This window comes from Meleagris gallopavo, chromosome 14 (genome assembly GCF_905368555.1).
Source record: "Meleagris gallopavo chromosome 14, MGAL_WU_HG_1.1, whole genome shotgun sequence".
In the NCBI taxonomy this organism is placed as follows: Eukaryota; Metazoa; Chordata; class Aves; order Galliformes; family Phasianidae; genus Meleagris; species Meleagris gallopavo.
The window spans coordinates 13,798,116-13,810,015 of NC_139417.1; the positions used below are offsets into that span (position 1 = coordinate 13,798,116).

Below are 11,900 nucleotides of genomic sequence, written 5' to 3' on the forward strand. Positions count from 1 at the left end.
ATTTGAGATTTAAAACATAGGAACTTTTCTACTTCCTCAACATCAACAACAAAGAGAGACAGATATTTTTAAAGTAAGGCATTTTAAAGTTCACACTTAAATGAAAAAGGATCAGAGCAAATATACCGATGCACTATTGTGTATAAACATTGAACTCCTAGGTCATATCCTGCTAAGCACAACCCCGGGTGGAGTAACATAAACTGTGTTTGCCAAGTTAACATGCCAAATATAAAAGTAGCCATTACAGTTTCACTGCCATTTGTCACCTGGTGTGATGGGTACAACTACTGCACCTGATCTTTCAGATAGGAAGAACCTCAGCCTGTTTAGAAGACCATGATCTTGTTTATTCTAGCTGAAAGAACATTATTCTGAATAGCTGTCCTACCTTGAAGAAGAGCAGCTCCTACTGCATCTATAACCAGAGCCAGAAACACAGAGGGGAAATGATGGATGGGAAAGTAACAATGAGATGCATTTGTCTCATAGTTTAAGCCAGGCCCTACCAAGAAGCCAAGGAAACTACCAAAACCTGTGTCCTGAATTACTTTGTCTTGGATGTACCCAAGACACCTCTCCCAACAGATATATGTCCATAGGAAATAAATAGTGTTCTGTCCAGCCTCACTTTAAGTCTCAGAAAGAAGCCACGATCCAGGCAGAGAGGGGAGCAAACCAACAGGAATTTTATAGCAAGAATGACTTCTTAGAAATGCCCAGAAAGAATGAAACCAGAAGCAGTAACGAGAGACAGAGGCTTGGGTCAATGTACCCTTCTTTCGAGTAGTCCATGTCACTTAATATTATTTAGAGTCCCAGGAATGATTGTAACCAGACACAGACGTGATACATCCTCTTTGAAGTCATAGCATATCTCTTGATGTTTCAGAGATAGAGAGGGAGGGACCAAAGATGGAAAAACAGAAACAAAGCTCAACCCCTAGATAATTCGTTTTTCCACAGGTCTGTTATGTACACAAAATAGGAAGCTCTTTGAGAAAATGAATCTTTGACTTTCTGTGTTTAATATAAAAAAATACAAGATGAGTGAGACAGTACGTCTCGCTCTGTCATAACTTAGTTTGATTTAAGTTATACCCATAAAAATAGTCTGACTCTTTATTTCCAAGAGTCATGTTTCAGTCTTGGGTTATTTTCTTTCATGGTCTAACATACCTTTCTGCATCTTGAGAAGTAAATATAGAATTATTATTCTGTTAGGAAATTTCTGTTAAAAAAAAAACAACAACAACAAAAACATTTCTCACAACACCTCAGTAACAAGGCAGGAGCTGAAATGTCAACCATTTACAACAGCTCAAAATAACCTTTGACATCTGGTCAGTAGAGCCCACAACAGTGAAATGGCACCAGGGATATGTTGTTAAATACTCAAGCAGCAAGGAAAGCCTTGAGAAAACCTGCCAGTTCCTTGGATAATAATTGAAGATAGAGCTTCAAGGCAAAGGAACAGCAACGGTAAAAGAAAGAGTCAGAATGACAACTCATAGCATTTCTCAATCCTCAGCTCTTCTCCTCAAAGACCGTGCCTTGACAAGAGGCAGTCATTTCTGTCATAAGCCATGAATGAGACAGTTAATTATCAGCCATTTCGCTACTTCCTCTGCTTGGAACAAAGTGTGCAAAAAAAAAAAAATTGCTGCACTAGTTCTCTCTCCTCCGAACTGCAACACAGAGCACAAATAGATATTAGAGACTTTATGCTGGATGAAAGAAAAAACGATTTAGGTGGTAGTAGCAATGAAAAGGACAACAGAGGTAAGAACAATCCTTAATGGGGGCTAGTAGGAACAATCCTCAATGGAGGGGGATAGGGAACGCTCCTCACCTGCTTAAGGGCAAAATAGATATTTAACCCTTGGGAGCAACAAGCCCACATTACCTACACCTTAAATCAGCTTCATCTTCGTTACATCTTCCACGAAGCTGATGGAGGAAGATTCTAATCTAGCATCTGTGCAAAAGCCTAGTTACTAGACTTCTTTTCATGGTCCCCACAATTGATTCCTAGCATAAACTATCTAAGATAATCATCTTAACATCAAGAAAATGGCAGAAACCAGAGGAGAGAAAAATCATAGAATGGCTTGGGTTGGAAATGACCTCAAAGACCATCCAGTTCCAATCCCCCTGGTGCAGGCAGGGTTGCCAAGCACTACACTGGGTACTGATCAGGCTGCCCAGAACCCCATCCAACCTGGCCTTGGAGAGACCTGCAAGGATATCATGCTGCAAGAGCCCTGCGTTAAAGCTCTCTTCTTGCCATCAGATCTGGCTGTGGAGACCAGCTGGTTCCAAATGCTTGAGCTGATCACTTCTGTCAAAGCAGCTCAATACATACAGGGACTAGTGAACAGAAAGCTGGATGGCAATGCAGTAGACCTGAAGCCAAACAGGATGCTGTAATTTTCACCCTGGTACGATTCCGCTGCACAGGAAGAAGGTTGTTCCAGCAAAGTTTCACAAGGAGAATGATCTCAGAGCAGCAAAACTATCAGTTTCTGTCTATATTCAGGAATCCCTTAAAAAAGATCCAAACCCATGTTTTCTTCATTAAAAACACCAATATCAGGTTTAGCAACAGCACAGGAAAAACTCCAGAAGTCAGCCCAGAAAAATGGAAGGAGGGGAGCAGAAATTACATTTGCAGATCAGGAAGCAGATGCTTCTGGCAATGGTTCTGCTCAGCCACCATAAAGCCTCAAGGAGGATTACGCAAGAAATAAACTCTCTGTTTAAAATATGTAAACTGATAAAACAGTCTTACTTTGATGCTTGCTCTGCAAGAAGCATTTCAGCTGAATCGATAACACAGTGTTGTTCTCTCACTGCAGTGACACTGCAGCGTCTGCAGAAATATTTTCACGTTTCAGCTGTACTGTTTATTCCAGAAAGTGAAAAGTTTGCGGTGATTACATTCTGGAGATGTAATCTGTGCTGGTACATCGCTGCAACAACTCAGACTTTGTCATGGGATGGATGATAGAGGGTTTAGCCTTCTCTAACGAACAGCACGCCAGATTTACGTGCGTATTGTATTTCTCAGTAGGAATGTCTGACTTATTACAGAAACCACAGACAGATCCAGGTGGAGAAGCATTCAGGATATGACAACTATCTATTGCAGATTAGATCAGAAAAAGGGAGGCAGCAGCTGAGCTTAATATATGGAGAAAGTCTGTTTTACTTTATGGTCTTTTCAGAGTATCTAAGAAAACAGCCATTCATTTTAAACAGTCCTAGCACATCACTGGTAGCTTTGCCATGCCAAAGCTGTTATTTTCAATAATATGAAATCAATGAGGAATGCAGATCTGAAGATCAGTATCAAAAAGGGGAAGATAGGCAAACACAGGATGTGCTGAATTTGAGTGCTCTGGGTTTCAAGCAGATCAAGCTTTTGCTGACATTCATCTCCCTTCGGGCACATCTTTCTCCTCCAGTACAATTCCTCTACTGTATCCAAGGTGCAGTAGGTGAGCAGTTATTCCAGTGGCAGGACAAATGAGTCTGCATTGTCTTTATGAAAATATTTCTCACTAAAAACAAATTTTACTTAGGCATCAAGGAAAGGGGACCTGAACACCTGTATTTATCACAGTATATAGCTAGATTTATTGTCAGGGTGACTGTATCCTACCAGGGATGTAACAACCCAACTGCCCCAAAAGCTCAGCTGAGGAGCACAGGCTGCAGCATCCCTTTTGTGCTGGCACAGCCAGACCTCCTTACAGTCCCTGCAGTGATCTCAGCCCGTAGGACTGCTTGTTCAGCTGGATCCCTGTGAAACACTGTCAGATTTTCCATAGCACCATAACAAAGGCTTATTTATTTATCTATTAAAAAGGAGCGTTAAGAGGTGCAAATATTTGAATTGGCTCCTAAAATTCAGTCTCTGGACTGGAATTCAGACTACTGGGCGAGAGGGCTAGCAAACACCCAGCTAACATCTCAGGGTGCTCCAAACCATTTTGTTCTCCATTTTTGATTTTTTTTGCCCCCAGTGGTTTCTGTGCTAAAGGAGCTGACATGATTTATCAAAAAGCAGCAGATGTCAGCTGAGGAGAAACATCCTTTATCAAGCACCGAGGGCAGTAACAGCAGCAGCAGAGTTCTGAGAGCAAGCTGTTATTTCTGTGCTTCAAAACAAAGCTGTGACTGGTGCACAGTGTTCCCGCTTTGACTTTTGTAGAGATTCTCCACATTACTTATGTTAAAATCATTCAAAATAGAGATTGAAGCATGCCAATGTGACATTCTGTAGTGCTCCATTTGGGGAGCAGTGAATGAAAAGTTTCAGCTGTACCACTACAATTGCTTTTCCATTTAAAGTTGCCTATAACTTCTAGCTAGAAAAACAACGAACATGAAGAAACGTTGTCTTCTGTATTAATATGCAGCAGAGCTAAAGCTCACATCTTTTTCTATCCTCCCCCCCCCCCCCATATCCATTTAAATCAGTGCTCCAGCAACTGAGTGAGCAATACAATGCTGCAAGAATGAGATGGAGAGAAGGAGATGCTGATGACAGTACAGGCAAGCTTAAGAGCCCTTTTGGAGTTTTTCTTTCAGCTGTTTCCAGCGTCACTGATTACCTTCATTTTTAGACATCTTACTTTTAAGTTTGAACTAAGCCTCCAACAGCAAAAAGAAAATGTCACTCTTCAGTTTCTGTTTCTTGTTCATTCATGTTCTTCACTATTCTTCCAACTTTTTCCCTGAGCTCTGTTTTCTCTCTCCTCTCCATAACTTATTTTCCCCTCATTTTTATTTCCATATTTCATGGATTTGTTTCCCCTCTTTTTCAGTATTTTGATTTTGACATTTGACAGGCCAACAATTACATGCTGCTCTCACCCACCAATCCCTTACTGCTGATGCACACCTCAAAAACACACGCTCTCTTACTTTCATTCTGCCGGTAGGAAGGATTGCTGTGAGTGCTGCCTCAATTTATTTACAATTTAACATGACTTTTCTGATCCCAGCCAGGTTGTTTAGGATGGCTTTTCATGGCAAGAGGCAGCACCTCCTTCTCTTAATCTTGTAGGTCCTTTCCAACCTTGTGAGTCTATGAGTCTCTCTGCTCTATTTTGACGACTTCTCTCTTAGCTTCAGCCTATGGGAAGAAGTCAAAGCATCATGAGAAACACTGAGACAAGAGGCACAACTCCACAGCATGACACTGCACAGTGAGTGTGGAGTCATAGGCTCCTTCCAAAGAGGTTTGCCAAATCATTTTGCACAGGAATAGGGTAAGTCAACACGAATGACCTCAGCAAGCCATCAGAAAGTACATGGTCAAACTGGAACAGGGTCATTGAATTCCAAGAGGGACTTTTTTTCCCTTCACAGTGATGAAAAGGTCAGCTCCCTTGGGGTGGGATGTAACTCAAGTACTGCCAAGACATCCATGGGAATTGCATCAGTTGAGCTAGTGTACTGCACTTGTAACAGACAATGACAAAAGCACTTGGGAACAGATTCTGAATCAATTCTACTTTGCCCTTCTGGGCTTAAATCACGCAATTTCTGCTCCATATTTTATGCGTATTTTTCCAGCAGTTTGTCAGTCCATTTGTTGATGCTGTTAAACGATATTACTTTGGAGGTCAGCTAGACAGTCTGTTTTCTGGCACGACTTGCATTTCAGTGTGCCTCTCTGCTTCAGTTAGAAATAAAAGCCCACTACACTGCTGTACTCGGAACAGCAAAAAGTGTCTATCTCAGCTATGAAAGGTTTGCAGCCAGCAGCACAACACTGGGAACTCAAGGTGGTCAACTCCCACATATGCATGAATGTTCTCTCTTCTCTTTTGATGTGCTGCTTTCCTACAGGATCTGCCAACTCCTCTTCTCCCCCACGTGTCAGCAACTTCCCCCAGGTAGCTTCCCAGCAGCAAGTCACTGCAGTAAAGTAAATACATTGGGTCCCATGTCAACTCATTCATTACAGCTCCTTACTACTACAACAGTGATTCTGCAAGAAGCAGCTCATAATGCATTGCCTCTGAGGAAGTGGGTTCTGCTCTGTCCCTGTGTCATGTTGAGGCATGGGTACTAGAAAACTAGGGCAGCTTACATTGGACCATTGTGTATATTAAAAATAGCTCCCACTATAGTACTGACAATAGCATTACTTGCCCTTGAATGCACAATTTGCATGTAGTGGTATTGCAGGAGAGGAAGGCAGCGCACTTTACTGTTCGACTTGTTTCCATGCAGCTGACTCAGGCAGGTAAGTGGCATCCTGCCTTGTACAACTGTCTCCTGACATTTGCAGCAGTTTCTTCTGCTATTGGTACATTATTGCAAGGAGCAGAAGAAATACATTACCCTGTGCTGAAAGAGTTCTTCAGCAACTTGTTCTTGTTTTGATTGGCACCGAACTTGAGAGGACTGGGAATTTGGAAGCTCAAGAGAATTTGCTTCTTAAACATTACTGACAGAGTCAGTACAGCCTTCCAAGTCCTATAACAAGCCCTCCTTCCCACGTCATGTTTTCGCAAACATTTAGCCATCTGAAGACCCTACTTGGACCTCTGCAAATGTTTATCACGCTGCTACGTCACTGCTCTGTGCTGCTGCCCAAGTGCTTGCCTAGCGTCTGGTTTCTGGGAGAGTGTGGCTGTTTATAAAGGCTTTAAGTGATGCATGTAGTGATGAGACACGTCACATCCAGCACACCATGTCCAAAGCATTACTATTAAAAATAGCCTGGACTGCACCACAGCATTTGTTCTGATCTAGAGAATTTGTGTGCTCTCTGGTGCCACTAATAAATAATTGACTGTTTAATATAATGTGTCAGAATAATTTAACGTTTAATCTTCCTGAAGTTTGATGGAGTTTTTAACTCCTTGCTGCTTTGGGTGAGTTCTCCATTATAACATGTTATCCCTGCACAGAGGGGAGGGGAATGGTAAGAGGAAAAGCACAGTGACTTCTGGTCATCTTTCTGGGTCTGCACATCCAGCAAACTCATTCCCATGATGATTAAAAGCCACACAGCAACTTCAGTGCTGCCCTAGACCAGCACCTCCATGCCTTCCATTGCCCTCAAGGATCCTCAGAGACCCAGCTAGGAACAGCCCACCGACTCTTGCCTCTCTTACCATAAGGTTTTTCCCTTTGGTTTGCTGCATTTCCAGGAATTTCACATTGGCAGACTTCCCTTCCTCAAGTTGCAGTAAAACAGCCAATACTCCTTCTTTATAAAAATGTTCAGCTAGTTTTTCATAGCTCTCCTGAATACTTTCCACTGGGCAATCAAAAAAAATAAAAATTAAAAAAATAAAAAAATATAAAGTCTTCAACACAGATCATCCCATGCTGAAAGTTTCCTCATTCCTTTTTCTTCATGTTATTACCCTCTAAAAGACTCCTTTTCTACCTTCTTCTCTGAAAGGCTTTCTGTTATTTTGACCTCCTTTAATCTCTCTGCACTCCAGTGCTTTTAGGAAACATTGTGCTCTTGTCATTTCTAGAGCTTTACAGCTCAAACTAACTCACCACATCAAGCCAACACAAAGCCTACAGCCACGTTACATCACTGCTACTAGGTTACACCAGGTTACATGATAGGAGCTGGTCCCAAACGCCATATCTTATTCATGAGCTGTATCAACTTTTGGGCTTATGTAAGATCATCTAGTCTCACAGCTGGTTAAGTAAAGCTCTAGAAAAGATTTCTGAAGAACCCCTATATTACTTTCTCCATGTCTTTTATCTCTAAGAAACCATGACTACCCATTACATCTTAACGACAAGCTTGAGCTTTTACATTTCATCCATGCTCCAATAACTTCTATTTCTATCTATTTTCCCATTTTCAGCTGTCCTTCCAAAGAAATGAACAGAAAAATAAAAGCTCACAACCCAAAGAAGTAGATTTGGTAAGTGCAGTGACACAGTGCTCTGGGATACTATCACTATTAGACACACAGTACCAAGATACTGGCCCTGATTAGAAACTGACTTCTTGCAGCCCCAATATAGAGATCATATCCATTTTCTCCTTTCAGAGGTCCTTCATAATAGGCTCCTGCAGGTATCACACCAAAGATTCATGGGATTCATTCACACAACTGAGCTGCTGGTAGAAGAAGCCCCAAGAGATCAGGGATCCCATTTGAAACTAAAGACAGTAGGGTTTTTACTGCAATATTGCAGTATTTCATATTGCGAGAAAAGAACAATAAACACACTCTTTCCTTGTCTTCAAGAAACACCGTGCCACATTCGTGTGGTATTTATTTATTTTTTTCCCAGACCATATGGAATTCCTTTCCTTATTTATGTATTTTAGATGAATCTGTTGGCAATAGCTACTCAATAGCTACAGTTCTAAGACAGCAGCCACATAATTTCATTCCCAGATTTGTAGGAAACCAGCACAGATGTAGAAAGAGCACAATCCAATATTTATGAAGTGCTGCTGTTCCATAAAGAGTGAGAACCTGGTTATCATCATAACTGTTCATTAAATTCAAGACACAGTTACAGGGAAATGGCAATTAATCCAGAACAGTGAAGTTTTAAGTCTAACACTTGTAGGGCCAGGCCTACCTCCCCACACCATGTTCTTAAACACACTGAAGTCACCAGAAGCGCTGGGTGATGCAGGATTACACCTTAACAGAATGGTTAGCATAGGTCCTAGAAAGCTGTATCCCTAGCACAGGTCCTAGAAAGCTGTATCCCCAGAAACCTGGAGATACAGGTCTTCAGCAACATGAAGTTCATTGACGCTGGGACCTGTCACATTGCCACAAGAAGACTTCTTGTATCCCTCAAAGAGGATCAGACCGTTGGTCTAAAGCAAGTATAACCAGAGAGATGCTATCAAGACTATAATTCTTCAAAGAGAAATGAACATTTATCCTCTCAGTAATTTTGTATGAAAATGTACAGCAGACCTGAATTCACCTGAGCAATGTTTTGAGGACTGGTTATTTTGGACACCGTCACCTCTACTGTTGGTATCCCACATTCAAATGAAATTGGACAGCTGGCTGATTTGATAGAGCAGCCGCCCTATACTTTTGGTTTAATCCCTTTTTTAAAAGGGAGTTTTTCCTCTCTGACCCCCTCCGCCCCTCCCCTCCCACCCCCCCACAGTCTATACATTAAAACAAAGATCCTCAGAAAATACAAACCTTTGGTTCATGTCAGTGCTGATTTGGCACAGGAAACAAGGTGATCTGTAAAATATATCCTCACGAACAACTTCAGGCTCCCTGGTGTTCAAACCCACATGGCAGGAGATGACTGCAAAGTGTCAGCCCTCCTTCTGGCTCAGGGCCCTGAGGTAGGGGAAGTGAATTTGGTATGATATGCTCTAATTAACATTAAGTTCCATGCATCTGACTATAGCCAACTACTTGCATAACAGGTCATAAGGCATCCTGTACATTTCAGAGCAAGGAAAGGAAACCAACAGTGACTGGGATTGAAACACTATCCTCTCTGACCCAAAGTTAATTCTAACATGTAGAATATTTCCTACAGTTTAGCACTCTTGCGACCATCTGTTGATTCAATATCCTATCTCCTGCATGCTAAACGTTTTGTTTCTGAACGGAATGAGGAACTCAATGCAAATAAAACCCAGTATTTGCTCCTCCACCCACTTTCTCTGAAGCTATGCCAGTGGGACCAGTTTGATGTGTCCTCCAGGAAGTCCCATCATCTCCTCCTGTCTAAATGGCCAACACATTCATCCTGGTAGGCAAACACTGATGTGGATAGGAGGGAAAAGAAACACATCCAGAGGGGTTCATTAGCAGAGCTCCACACACAGCTCTCTAAGAGGAGCCTGCTAATTCCAGACAGAGCTGGTGTTTTGGGGATTCTGATGCAGTTCTTGCAGAAATGGGAGAAGATGTGGAAGCAGGACAACACTTTGAGATATGGTGCACCAGAGCCCAGCCCTATTTGAAAAATACACACTCGTGTCCAGCTAGTATGGATCTGCAGTTGCTGCCATTGTGCATGCAGTCAGAGCGGCAAGAGCCCTGTTTACAGACATTAATGTTTCAAACACATTGACTCGCAGCCAAGTCTCTCAATACAGGAGTTAGATGGAGATTTTCAGAAATGCCCAGCTGCCACAAGCAATAATCCAGTGGCTACTTTGTGCCTGTGAAAATCTCATCTCCCTCCTTAGCGTCTGCAAAGCACCATTTTGCACTGGATTCCTAAACAGAAGCAATTACTCTTGCCTTGGCAGTAACACAGCTCTTACAGAAAACTAGGGCTGCTTTGTCTCCTCACTCCCGTTTCCTCCCATGGAGCTATTTCTTTAATACAAGTCTCTGTACAATGCTTCCAGAACTTGTGCTGCTATAAAAATCTTACTTCAAACCATCTGACTCTTATTTCCCTCTCACTATATCTGAAAAAATTACTTTATGATATCTGGGGCTTATAATAGATGGGATGCATGCCAGAGGGAACAATAGGAGGAAATGAAAGATGAAATTATTAGCCAGGAGTTAAACAGGAGATGAAATTACTCTGAAGTGCTTTATATATGAGAAGTCCTTTGTTTTTTGGAAAAAGCAAGAAGATTCTCAAGACCAGTTCTGGGTGGGGAAAACCTCCAGTAGATAAAGAGACAATTGCTATCCTCTTGCAATCATTGCTGTTCCACCCCAACATACTTTAAGGATAATTTCTGCCCTTGCACACCCGCTGCGTTGCTTCTTCCCCCGCATCCCCCCGTTAGCTACGATTCAACAGTCTATAACAAAAATGATAGCAACAGAATGGGCAAAGTCATACTCTATAACACAAAAGAAGGCAAAGTTGTTGGAATGCAAACTCACAACAGCAGCCACAAACTCCCCTGATTTAATCCTGACCCAGCCTTCACACAACTCAACCTGGTCTAGCGCAGCCAGCAGGCTTCACTCACCACTGTGCTGAGATGGTGCTCTCGGTACTGGACACTCCTCCTCCTCCTCCACAGGTCAGCTTCCTCCCACTGGGGGCATGCATATAATTTAGTTGTATTTGTTTCTCCCATTTAAAACCCTCTTAGCAGGCTGGAGAGCACCTGTGGGCATTGGGCACTCATGAGAACCTCCTATAGCCGAGGATGTTTTATCAGCACTGTGCCCAGCTGGTGGGATTGGAAGAGAAGTCAGTGCAGAAAGCTTATCTTCAGCTAGGGAACCCAGCTCTGACTCAGGCTGCATATATGCACGTTTTCATAACAAACTTAGGCACAAACCACAGAGTTCTGGCTTGTAAGTTTGCATGTACAAGGGGAAGGGAAACTACCCTAAAATCTTTCATGAGTGTTAATGTGAGCACCCACCCCAGCTCAGCTTCACTTGCTGGAGCTGCTTTAGAAGGTGCTTGCACCATGCTTATAGCAGCAAAACGCTTTCTGACCAAATATCTCACTTGTGTCATGCCACTGGCCCAGGTTAAACCAGGCAGGGAGGAGAGAAAACAAAAGGCAAAAGTAGAGGAGCTGGGTGTTCTTCAGCGAGGCTGGAGCTCATTAGAACAATGAATACAAAATCTGTATTTCCCTTAGCTGAAGTTTCAGGTCAGGGCAAAGTATTTCTAAATGAGCCAGCAGACGAGCTATTTTACTTCCTATGCCATTTTTCATGCTGTGCTATTGATTTTTATTTGGACTTTGCAGATATTTTTGTACACTGGATTTTTAAGACTATTTTTCCCCTTGCTCATTAACAATGCTACTCAAAGTTGAGCTACAGCAGCAGTTCCATTAGAGTTTCCCTGGAAGAAGCAGTGGTCAGGGCGACCTTCATTTGACACAGCAAGTAACTTTCATTTCCCTTACAACCTGCTATAAAAAAAATATATAGCTGTTACTATCAATGTTCTCAGCGTGATGA

The 11,900-nt window shown here is 42.2% G+C and overlaps 1 protein-coding gene across 22 annotated transcripts in view; it reads right to left on the reverse strand.

Annotated features, from left to right (window-relative positions):
• Positions 1–11,392, reverse strand: part of LOC104913192 (uncharacterized) — an 81,393-nt gene extending 70,001 nt beyond the window's left edge. For 4 of the 22 annotated variants that reach the window (XR_014886344.1, XR_014886343.1, XR_014886341.1 and 1 more), the window contains exon 1: positions 10,943–11,392. The gene's annotated coding sequence lies outside the window, so the exon portion shown is untranslated. Of the gene's footprint in view, positions 1–9,182; positions 9,330–10,942 lie in introns of all 22 variants that reach the window. The other 18 variants (XR_014886329.1, XR_014886339.1, XR_014886331.1 and 15 more) reach the window with 12 other exon arrangements.
• Positions 11,393–11,900: the final 508 nt, after the last annotated feature.